Source organism: Microtus pennsylvanicus, chromosome 16, assembly GCF_037038515.1.
Source record: "Microtus pennsylvanicus isolate mMicPen1 chromosome 16, mMicPen1.hap1, whole genome shotgun sequence".
NCBI classification, from domain to species: Eukaryota; Metazoa; Chordata; class Mammalia; order Rodentia; family Cricetidae; genus Microtus; species Microtus pennsylvanicus.
The window spans coordinates 43,105,554-43,116,662 of record NC_134594.1 but is presented as its reverse complement, the minus strand read 5'-3'; the positions used below and the strand labels follow the sequence as shown (position 1 = coordinate 43,116,662).

Sequence of the window (11,109 nt, the reverse complement as noted above, 5' to 3'; positions counted from 1 at the left end):
GCATAGAAGAGCTTAGCAACCTGGGATGCCGTTTGGTTTTGGCTTCATATATATGTCATCCTTCCGACTGCACGTGGCGACTAGACTCACGCTAGAATTAACCCCGAAGGCACACACTCTTCCCTTAACAATGCACCTAGCGACCGAGGACTTCCACTGCAACGAGTTGCACACACCCAACTCTGAACGGTGCAATAAGCTTCTCCTCCCCAAATAACCAGCAGGCATTGGCATTTTGCACTCAATTGTACTCTAATTGCATCTGGGTTCAAGGAATGTGGGGGAGGGTGTTACCCATTCAGTCTGAACTAGCTGGGGATGCAGGTGCCGACAGGGCCTCGATCGAGAAAGGAATGCCTGCTGGGTCAGCCTGTCTAGCCTTTAGCAAAGAGGCTGCAGGAGGGGCACAGGGTCTAAGTGCCCAGCCATTTCCACATGCCCCTCACCCACCGCCTATAAAGGGTCGCAGACATCTTTTTTCTCTAGGTGATTGGTATGTTGAAGGTCGGGATCCTGTCTCTTTGCTGCCTTCAGTTGCTTTTGAGCTGCCTCAGAAATCTAACAGCCTAAATAAGACAAACTGTCCTCGGAGGGAATTTTAAAGAAAACCCCGTTTGTCATTGTTCTATTATTTAAGGCAGCTGCGAAGAGACTGAGGGTGGAAAGAGAGGCTTGGTCTCACTTCAGGTGGGATCATGTTTGCTCACAGCAAGGATGCGTTTTGTCACCTACGTGTGCAGATGGTTAAGAAGCCTATGGAAGAAGATGGGTGGGTAGAAGCCCCGCAAGGGACGCTGGGAACTGTAGTCTTTCAGGAGAAAACTGCCATTCCGGACTGACTCTAAGGCTATAGAAAAAATGCAGGGCAGGGGTTTTATAGTTATTTTCTGCTGAGGAGAGTCGTTATTGGAAGGGCTAGTTCTAAGTGCACTGAAGAAGGGCTCCTAGGGTTATGTATGGCGGGGAGAGATTTACTTGATCCTCTGAGCTGAATTGGGAGATAGATGGTCGTCTGTTGTCCTGAAGAGACTTGGAAAACAATTGTAAGAGGGCTGAAGGCAGATGGTTTGGGTGCAGAGTCAAACTGAGAGCTAACACCCCTTTTGTCAGCCATGAAGCAGAGTCATAAAGAGAGGCATTTGTGTGAAACACGATTAATGAAAACTCAAAAGCAGAAACCCGGCTTCAACCGAAAGGCCAGAAAAGCCAAGCAGGCAGCCATTGGCTCTTACCTTGACCTCAGTCTGAAAATGACAGTCCTGCCTCCAGGAATCTCATAATGAGATTGAGAGTTGTGTCCTCCCATTTCATAACCCTCTCTAGTTCTGGGATTAAGGGTGAGCACCACTACCACCTTGTTCCTATGGCTACTGGGATTAAAGGTGTGTCTCAATGCTGCCTGGTCTGTAAGGCTGTTTTACTTTTCTGATCCTCAGGCAAGCTTTATATATTGAAATACAAATGAAATGCCACTGCCTTCCCCCCCATTTTTTTGTCTAAAATAAAAAAGAAGGCTATAACTAATGTAAGAAAAATTATATATAATAATTATAACAACTATATACAATATATTCAGGCAATAATTATATCCACAATGTCTAGTCCATTTGCATTTAACAAATTCAGAGAAAATACTCCATATCCATCCTATCTTTGTGAGTTCAAAGTCTTGGACCTAATGTATTTTCTATCGTAGCTTGCTTTCTGTGTCAGGTAAACAAGGATAACTATAACTATCTAGTTTTCAACTCCCTCAGAGACCCAAAAAGAAAATAATATTAACTGAATAAGCAGGAAGAGCAAACAAGTAACTTCCAAAAAATATGAGTGATGACAGAAACAGCCGGCTGCCTGGACAGTCACCCAAAGTTCCTCTGCAACATTGGGCATCCATCTTTGGCCTACAGGCCTAGCATATCTGACAGACTTTTCTGTAAAGCAAGATATTCTGAAGGGCTTTCCCTCCTTGTCTTGACAATATTTGTGTCCTGCTTGTCCAATTATGGCAGCATACTGTCAGCAGTTCAGACAAGCACATCTTCGTGCCCAGCGGTGTACTTTTGACACGAAGAAAGTAAACTCCATGTGGAGTTTCTTTGATGCCCATTATCTTCTCTGAAGTAGATTGGTGATGTCAGGAGCAGACATGTCTCATTGTCATAGAAAAGAAGAACATTATTAAATTAAAACATCTTAAATGCTGTATTTTATAGATCTCTGAAGTGCTTGAAGATAATCTGTCTTTCTAATATATCTTTGTTTGACCTTGAAAACAATGTGACTATAAGTTCTATTATAATAGGTGACTAATTATTAACTTGCATTTCCTTATTATCCTAAACAGTTGGCAATAACAATTTTCAAGGACTAGAAATTTGTATTACATTGTTAAATGAGTTGCATATGTAAATACCTTGAACAAGATTAGAAATGTATTTTTTTAACAAAATTAATCTCAAATGTGTATTGATATACCAAATTTGTATACAATATACAAATCCAATACAAGGTAAAACATTTAAAACTAGTAGTTGCTTTTTAAGAGGAGATAAGATAATCTACTTTTTATCTTATCATATCTCCCCTTATCTAGGTCTTTTTATCTTATCTTGCTCTTCCCCTTTTCTTTTCAGAGTAAATTCAATAACCTACCCCTTTTTCCTATCACATGTACTTCCTCTCCTTTTTCTCTTTTCAAAACAAGAACCTTGAACCTAATTTCTTTTGTTTAGCTTTTTTTCTGACCATTATCCACACACAAACATCCATAATCCAGTTCTTAGGAATGTGAGCATAGTTTTCTAGGCTACTTCCTGATGATTGGGGGTGCTGATACTCTTATGGGGCCCCAAAGAAAATTTAGAATTATGGTCAAATCCTGACTGGAGTATTTTGTAAGGCTGGCCAGTGTGGCTGTTTTACATTTCTGACCCTCAGGCAAGTTTTATTTATTAGAATACAAATGAAAAGCCTCTACATTGTGTGTGTGTGTGTGTGTGTGTGTGTGTGTGTGTGTGTGTCTGTGTGTCTGTGTCTGTGTAAGCAGCATCATTTTCAGTGGGGTACACATTGCGTTTGTAGTAGAGGTCATACCTAGTTCTTTTTGTACTGCATGAGTTAAAGAATCTGGCTGGTTCGGAAAGATGTGAAGCTGATCTGGACTGGTGAGACAGAGAGGGTAACTGATGTAAAGAAGGCTTCAGTCCTGCTGTTTTAGTTTTAAGTACCCCAAACAATATCCAGAGTGGTAAAAAGAGAGATGAGTTGAACGGTCCATGGCCTATTAGTGCCCCTATAGAGGTCCCCTGAACTGCTTTCAGGGGCTTGGGGGCATTAACCTCTCTTTATGGCTCTGCTTCGTGGCTGACAAAGGGGTGTTAGGGATGCCACAGTTGGAGAGAGGCTTGACTTCTGATGGCTAGGGTTGCCTCTGGATGAACAAGGGGTTTCACCTATGTTGGGGGCTGGAGTTCTGGTGGCTTGTGTGGCCTTTGATCTATCTGGGGATCCTCCTCTAGAGCTGATAGCTGGGATATGGTGATGGGGAGGAGTGGGGCATTTGGGAGTAGTAGGCTGGGTTGCTACTGAGTGAAGAAAGTCTGTGGGCAGGTAGCTTGTCTAGAATTCTGGTGGTCATCTTGGCCTCTGGTTGAGCATGTGTTTGTCTGGGGTTGGGATACCACAACAAAGGGAGAGAGGTACTGGGGAGAAGGGTGGGTGGACACTGAGAGATTGGAGGCAGTCAGTGGGCAGGCAGCCGTCCAGGAGTTCTGATGATCAGTGTGGCCCCTGGTAGAGCACTGGGTTTCCGCCAGAATTGTGAGGTGGAGTATGGTGGTATGATATGGGTTCCCCTTCTGTATGCTGTGAATATAATTGGTTAATAAAGAAAGCTGGTTTGAGCCTATGGCAAAGGTAGGTGGGGAAGATGGAACTGAATGCTGGGAGAAAGAAGGGCGGCGGGTCAGAGAGAAGCCATGTAGCTTACCAAAGACAGATGTTGGGAACTTTACTTGGTAAACCGGTGTACCATGTGGCGATGCACAGATTAATGAAGATGGTCTAAATTAATATGTAAAAGTTAGCCAATAAGAAGCTAGGGCTAATGGGCCAAGCAGTGATTTAATTAATATAGTTTCTGTGTAGTTATTTTGATTCTGGGCAGCGGGAACTAACAAATGGCTCTCTTTTCCTACAGTGGTAAGGAGAGGAGGGGCAGTTAGGTGATAGGCTGGCTGGACAGGCACTGAGGGAGTGCGGGTGGTCAACACGTGGGCAGGGGTTAACCTGAGTTTCTGGTGGCCAGGATGGCCTCGGGGGGAGGAGGAGGCTTTCACCACAATTGTGGCAAGAAATGATTTTCAATTTCCAGTTTACAAAGTATAATCCCAGAAAACAGTCCTTGAATTATCAAGAGTAAATGATTCATTTTACAAAGTTTTCTAAAATTAGCCCTATTAACACAACGTTTAAAAAATTCTCTACCAAATTTTCATTCCATACTCAACGAACAGATGGAAGATGAAAACAGTCAGCAGGGAAAGTAAATGAGGACCATCTCGGAGGCCTAATGTTGCCTCCTTCGTCTAGAAAAGGAGAAGGAAGTCATAAACAGAGGGCTGCATAGGACTAAGAAGTTTTTATTTAATTTTACATTTTTAAAATTGATTTTATTTCCAGGATATTTTGTGTTAAGCTTCTTTTTTGTGTGTTAAGCTTTTGTTAGATTTAATGTTTTCTTTGACTGATGAGTCTATTTCCTCTGTTGTATTTTCAGCACTTGAGATTATCTCTTCCATCTCTTGTATTCTGGTGTTTATGCTTGCATTTGTGGTTCCTAATGGTTTTCTCATGATTTCCGTTTCTATAATTCCCTTGGCTTGTGTTTTCTTTATTGTCTCTATTTCAGTTTTCAAATATTGAATAATTTCTTTCATATGTTTGATTTATTTTTCTTGTTTTTTTTAAAGGGGTTTGTTGATGTCTTCCAATATTTTTGTTTGTCTTTCCCGCCATTTCTTTGAGGGAATTTTTCATTTCCTGTTTAAGGGCCTCGAACATTCTCCTAAAGTTATTTTTTAGGTTATTTTCTTCGGCTTCTTCTATATTTGGTTGTTCAAGTCTTGCTGTTGTATGGCCACTAATTTTTACTGGTGTTGGGTTGCTCTTTGTGGTGTTGAATGTGCTCTTACCTTGTCTACCTTTTCCTCTGATTGGTGTAGCTGGGGCTGTCTGTGACTCTAGTGATCAGTCTTCCACGTGCCAATGGATTTAAGGCTCAGATGGTTGCTCCTCGTGGTGCAGTCAGGGCTATGGTTCCAGTCATCTTGTTGGTCACTCCATGTTCCTGGAGGTTGCTCTGCAATACCAGGGGTCGTTCAGGCCTGCTCCCACAGAGATTGCTTGCTTGGGTTCTTTCTGCTGAGGTTGCTGCCCTGGGCCTTCTCCAGCAGAGGCCCTGGCTCAGGCCTACTCCCAAGGCGGTTCTGAATTCATGCCCAGGACCCACAGAGGTCTCTGGTTCCTGCTTACTCCCTCAGTGGTCTCAGACTTGTGTCAGGACTAAGAAGTTTTATGGGTGCCACAGTTGGTTTATACCACGTAATCACCTTAACCAAGATAGTGGAACAGAGCATGGCATGTTCTCTGTTTAACCTCAGTATAGATGGCTGCCAGCTATATGGTTGCTTTTATCCCAATGAGGTCATCAGGCAAGAAGGTGGCAAGGCACGTGTTTGCTAGGTTATCCATCAGCCAAGATGACGATCAGCCATATGGTACTCCAAAGTGAGTCTACCACGTATGCACAATTTTCCTAAACAAGAGTGTAACCCAAGTTACATACATTGTATGCTATAGCCAATTAAGATTGTCTATACATAGACATTTTAACCCCTTTTCCTCACAGATTTTAAGCTAACTTTTAATTTTACAGATCATTTTAAAATGATATTCAATTAACTTTTACAGATCCCAAAGTTTCAATAAAAGACTTAAAGTAAATAAAATCAAGGAAAAGGAGTATGAGATAAGCAACAGTAATCCCAATTGGGAATAGTTTTTTTTTTTTTAGTTATTTTTAAGCATATTGTGTCTTTTTTTGCATTGTCATTTTTTTTCCTTTTCTTCTCCCTGTCTCAATCAGGTGGCCTGCCTGACCCACAGCAGAGACAGTGGAGGAAACTTTTAAACAGCATGGTTGGGTCTGTAGGTGGACCTAATTTCAACTCCAAAGCCAGCCTTTTCAATAGAGTAGAGCAGTGTGAAACAATTTTTCAATATTATCCATACTCAAAAGACAGCTAAATCTGTAAAAGACTGAACCCAGTGATCTACATATCCATAACTAGTTTGTGTGTGTCTGCAAATAGGCCAGACAATCTGAGATGCATACAAGGAGGGTCTCCAAACTTGGAGAGGAAGAGACACAAGTAGGCCAAAAGCACAAGGCAAAAGCATGTGGCAAAAATTTTATGCTATCTTAGTTAGGAATAGGTACAAGTTTGGAGGCCCAACAGCAACTGTGCAGTCATTCTAGCTCTGGGTGACTTTGTAGGTCAGAGCCATGGAAAGGGTTAAAGTGAACTGTGAGCTCTATGGGGTGGGGGAATCTCAGACAATGCCACCATTCTGTCTCATGGAGTTAGGTTGTAGAATATTAAAGATGTGTTCCATTTGTTTATGCTGTGAAACATTTTTTTTTAGTGATGCAAAGATGTGCTGCATTCTCTTATGTTACATCCGCTTAACTCTGTGAAGCTGTGTTCCTTTGCCTACCTTAGACATTCCATTGGCCTAATAAAGAGCTGAATGACTGATTAGCAAGGCAAGAGAAAGGATAGGTGGGGCTGGCAGGCAGAGAGAATAAATAGAAGGCGAAAAAGAGAAGAAAAGAGAAAAAAGGAGAGGAGGACTCCAGGGGTCAGCCACCCAGCCACGCAGCTGAACATGGAATAAGAAGGAAAGAAAAGATATACAGAATTAAGAGAAAGGGAAAAGTCCAGAGGGAAAAGGTAGATGGGATCATTTCAGTTAAGAAAAGCTGGCTAGAAATAAGCTAAGGCCGGGCATTTATAAGAAAAAATAAGACTCCATGTGTGATTTATTTGGGAGGTGGGTGGCAGAACCCCTAAAATAGACAAAGGGTCAAATCAAACAGCCAACAGCAGTGTTGCCTAATTAGGTTGAAGTATCAGAAATAATCCAAAGTTCTGAATTTAGGTCAGCAGTAATCATTTTTCCAATGTATACTAAGACCAGATTTGGACCAAGAGCTGAACAAGTGAACTTGATATGAGGTTGAGGTCTCCCAGTTGGAGCTTTTCAGATGAGCCTTCAGCCAGACTAAGAATGTATACTTTGGGATGGAGATCTTGGAACCCATGATGGGGACCAGGATCAAGGTAAAAACAGGGGTTACTATTCAGTTACCGTGTCCTTTAGGTGTAGAACTCCTCAGATGTTCCTGGAGAGTAATGGGATTCCCCCAACCTCTTCAATTCCAAGGTTAAGAAACTTCAGGGCCAGCGGGAGGCTCTCAGGGCTTTAGGCTGATCCGGTGGTAAGCCGTTAGAGTATTCCCACAATTACAATTCTCAGCCAAGCTTTCTTGCATGCTGTGGAAAAAATCTCCCGTGGCTTTGACCGAGCAGGTTTTAAGGCAGAAGAAATCTCCAGTGGCCTCCCAGACTTAACTAGGGCACCTCTGAGTTAGGTCTGATGGATTGCCTTGTCCCAGCATTTTTCTACGTTGCGTGTATGCTCTAGTGAAATATAGTGTCGCCTCCCACCTAGAAGGTCAGACCGTGTCAGGGCAAGACAGTAAGGGGAGAGAGAAAGGGAGGAGATAGCGAGTGAAAAAATAAAAAGTCTGCTTGAGAGAAACAGGTGGCCCTAGGGGCCCTTATTGGGCCCTGGCTGGGGATTGTGTGTGAGAAAGTTTGTCTGTGGGTGGGCTTAAGCCACAAGTTTACCCATCCCAGGATTCAGTATCACATATAATATTAAAGGCAACTGTAGAGGGAAGGAAGGGGGAAAGAAAGACTTGGTCTGACCTTATTCACAATAAGTTTATACTTTTGTTACCCACGTGTGCTGATGGCCAAAATGCCTACAAAAGAAGATGAGTTATGACCCATTATAGGGGTGGAAATGACGTCCACAGTCCTCAAAGGAGGCTGGGAAGTGAAGTCTTTCAGCAGGCAGCTGTCAGTCATCTTATGCCTATCCATAAGTGGATGTGCACATGATTATAACCAGATGCATCATGTACCCGGTGAACCAATGTTTACATAATCCAAACATATATATACATACATATATATATACATACATACATATATATATATATCTGTTACCTTCTTTCTGTTTCAAAAATGTCCTACATGTCGTAGCAAGGCGAGGGTGTCCAGTTCCAGCTACCTCCTATTTGTAAAGCAGGGAGAAATCAGTGTGCTGGTTTTTCATGACTAACTGATCCGTTCAACTAGTCACTGCAGCCTTATCTATTGGAATGAAAAAGGTCTGGAGAGTGAGGAGGGAATTTTTCAGTGGTGGAACGGGAGGTAATTTCCTCTCTTGCCTCCTGAAAACTGACTCACCCCATATGTTCCTGGGGGTCAGTGTCTGTACCACAGGAGATGGGAGCTGTGTGGTGCTGGGAAGCTGCTGGGAGTGGTGACATATGCCTGTAGGCCTAGCACTTGGGAAACTGAGGCAGGAGAACAATGAGTTCCAAGGGAGCCTGGGCTACATGGTGAAATCTTGAATCAAACCATAACCAGACCAACCCATCCATGTCAAACCATGGTATGACAGTCCTTAGGGTACATACAGCTCTTTGACGGAGTTTGCCTGTGTGAGGCCAGATACAGAAAAACACGTGTTAATGCAGCATAAAGTGCCCCGCCATGCGGGAGAGGGCCTGTGTCCTGGCATCTCTCTCTTGCTCCCCTCACAGCGCCTGAGGACATTGTTTTCAGTTTTATTCTTGGCACTTTCCAAGTGTTAACCTGTTAAGAGAAATCCACGAGCATCTGTTTCAGGGGTATCAAGGATTTATTAAAATATGAAAAGGGGGAAATAAATTCATGGATACAGGATGCGGTAATTCCAGTCGCAGAGTCCTTGGGAAGCTGGGGACAGATCATACGCTGCTTCAAGCTGCCTGAATCGATCTTCACCACCTAAGAGAATGACCACCATCCTCTCTCCTTGCTTATAAAAGTTCACTAGGCAGACAAGAAGCACCATCTCTCTGGACCAGATATCCCAAGCTCATGGGCGGAGCGAAGACCCACTACAGTTAACCAATCACTCAGTGTTTTGTTTTCTCAAGTGAGTTTCGTCATTGGCACTGTGGCATTTATCATGTAGACAGAAGCCCTTACTTGTTGCCTGCTCCAGCTCAAAATGCTATTTCTTTGTCATTCCTACAGTTTTCTTGGGAACTTCCCTCGAAAGTCAACTTAGCTCTGTTCCCCACAGGTGGAATTTTCTCAGTGGAAGCTGTTTATCCACTGAATGAAATTGAGGACAAAGGCCTCACCTTACTCCTTACTTCTGTGCTCACACACAGGCAACACACGTTTCTGGTCAGTCATTCAGATGCTCAGACTCGTAAGTAGTGGACACTCCAGTTCGGATCTGCTTTTATAAAGCTTTTCCTGCTAGGTCAAAGGGATGTGGTCAGTAAATGGGAAGAGGAAAGGTCCAAACTTACCCTGTGGCCCCTGGTGTGGTCTAATTGGAAACTGCTTCTCTTTTCTCACGGTTCCTTTCTCGGGGTTCGCAGAGGCTCTGCTTATGACGTCTCATGGGACTCTCACCAGCTGTTCCCACGACCCAGGGTTGTGGCTTCCTACTGCAGCAGATCACTTCATGCCGGATACTTGGGTCTCTTCCCCTGATGTCTTCACTAGGGTCATGTTACACAGCGCGCCTCTACTGTCTCTGTCTCACCAATGTGTTCTCCAAGTCAGACATTCTCATTGGTATCTTAAATGACATACATTTCCCTTCCTTGGAGATCATATTTCCCTAGAGAGTCGCTTACTATACACACTACGCATGGTGACCTAGTTCACGTCTCTATTGTTGTGATACTCACCATGAGCAAAGCAACTTGGGGAGGAAAGGGTTTATTTTACATAATAGATTTTAGTCCATCATCACAAGAAGCCAGGACAGGACCTTCAGGAAGGAACTTGGAGGCAGAAACTGAAGAAGAGACCATCAGTAACATGCGGTTTACTGGCTTGCTCAGTTACCTTCATTATACAACTCAGGTCTACCTGCCTAAGCGTGACAGTGGCCTGGGCCCTCCTATACCAGTAAGCAAACAGAAAATGCTCATAGTCATTCTACAGGTCAATTAGAAGGAAGCAAGTCCTCAATTTTAATGACCTCTTCCTTGGTATGTCTAGGTTTGTATGCGTGACTCCTGCATTTTCATTGTCTCTAAACATCTATCTCCAATATCTTTAAGATAATATTTAATTTTTTCATGTTTGATGGTCCAAAAGCTTATAGCTTATGAAAGACTGTAATTTTCTGTAACTTAGAGTTCTCTATCTAGAGAAGGAGAACTGATGGAATAAATAAGAATACACACACACACACACACACACACACACACACACACACACACCACACACACACACACACACACACACACACACACCACACACACACACACACACACACACACACACACACACACACCACACACACACACACACACACACACACGAGGCTGGATTCTCACCTGTTCTTCAGTACACACAAGAATCCCAAAGAAGTAGGCTCTAAGGCCAGTGAAGGAACGGACTTGCCAGCTAGAGCAAGCTGGCAAAGAGCAGAAGCGTCCTTCTCTGTGTCCTTTATCTAGGCTGCCAGTAGAAGGTGTGGCCCAGATGAAAGGTGGATCTTCCCACCTCAAATGATTGAACTAAGAGAAATCCCTCACGGGAGTGTGCAGCCACTTGGGTTTCAGTTCATTCCAGATGTAGTCAACTTGGCAGGCAAGAATGCCTCTCAGTCACCTTACCAGGCACCGGCTTACTGACGGAGTGATTGTCACTATTCTGCTGTTTCAAGCCATGCTTCTCC

The 11,109-nt window shown here is 43.3% G+C and overlaps 1 long non-coding RNA gene across 1 annotated transcript; it reads right to left on the bottom strand.

Moving 5' to 3' along the window:
• Nucleotides 1–4,681: 4,681 nt before the first annotated feature.
• LOC142836538 (uncharacterized) lies at nt 4,682–9,868 on the bottom strand. Its single transcript, XR_012908103.1, has 3 exons — nt 9,722–9,868; nt 8,358–8,424; nt 4,682–5,815 (listed from the first exon to the last, which is right to left on the bottom strand). It is a non-coding gene; the product is annotated as an uncharacterized LOC142836538 (long non-coding RNA).
• Nucleotides 9,869–11,109: the final 1,241 nt, after the last annotated feature.